Consider the following 1,100-nt stretch of genomic DNA (forward strand, 5'->3'; position numbering starts at 1 on the left):
AGCTCTCTAGACTGTTATTGCATAAATTTTAATATGAACCAAAAGATTTTCTGCTAAAATAAATGCCCGAAATTATTGCCCTTGCTAGTTTTAGGTATTAAAATATTATTGAATACTTATTATTATGTGAGTATTTATTGAAGTATTAACTATTATTTAATATTTATTGTTAGGTATTTTCTATGGCCTATCACAGTGCTAGACATGGAATGTAGAGATAAACTAATAATAATAACAGCGAGGCATTATGCTAAATGCTTTGCTAAATTACATGATCCCATTTGATTTTAGCAATGATTATGTAGGGTAAGCATCATTATTAACCCCATTTACAGATGAAGAAATCAAGGCTTAGAGAAATTAAGGAACTTGCTCGAGGCCACGTTGGTGGTCCAACCACAGAGTTGGCATTCTTTTTTTTTTTTATTATTATTTATGCCTACAGCACCTGGTCTTCCTAGGTGGTCTCCCATCCAAGTACTAACCAGGCCCAACCCTGCTTAGCTTCCAAGATCAGACATCGGGCTTGTTCAGGGTGGCATGGCTGTAGACCATGGACTGTGGCTCCACTGGGGCTCAAACCCAGGACCTTCTGCATGTAAAGTAGATGTGCTAACCGCTACACTATGGAACCACGTCCCAGAGTTGGCATTCTTAACCCCATTGTACTTGATTTCTGCCCTCTGAGTTTTCAGTCTAACTGGGGGAGGCAGACGAAGGACCAGATACAATATGATGACACAAATACTCTAGAACTATTTTAAATACTGGGGCGGGAGGGGTTAGAAGACAAAGTACCCTTTGCCCAGGGAGATAGTAGAAAGATTTTTTTTTAGAGGTGGTGACACAAATCAGAGACCCCTTGAGTAATGAGGCTTTGCCAGTCGCACAAAGGAGAGGGGTCATTCCAGGTGGAGATGAGGTGAGACGGGAAATAAACTAAAAAGAAATGGTGTGTGAGGGGATCCACAGGACTGTGGAAATGACTGGACAAGGATCCTGGAAAAACTGGCAGAACACGCTGAAAAGGGAGTTTTATGCCATACCGAGTGCCTAGGGCTCAAATCTGCCAATGCCAGTGCTTTCGAGGGGGTGGACAC

General features: G+C 41.5%; 1 pseudogene; it reads right to left on the minus strand.

Moving 5' to 3' along the window:
• Positions 1–436: 436 nt before the first annotated feature.
• On the minus strand, positions 437–552 carry LOC112477305 (annotated as a pseudogene).
• Positions 553–1,100: the final 548 nt, after the last annotated feature.

Source organism: Pteropus alecto, unplaced genomic scaffold, assembly GCF_000325575.1.
Source record: "Pteropus alecto unplaced genomic scaffold, ASM32557v1 scaffold113, whole genome shotgun sequence".
In the NCBI taxonomy this organism is placed as follows: Eukaryota; Metazoa; Chordata; class Mammalia; order Chiroptera; family Pteropodidae; genus Pteropus; species Pteropus alecto.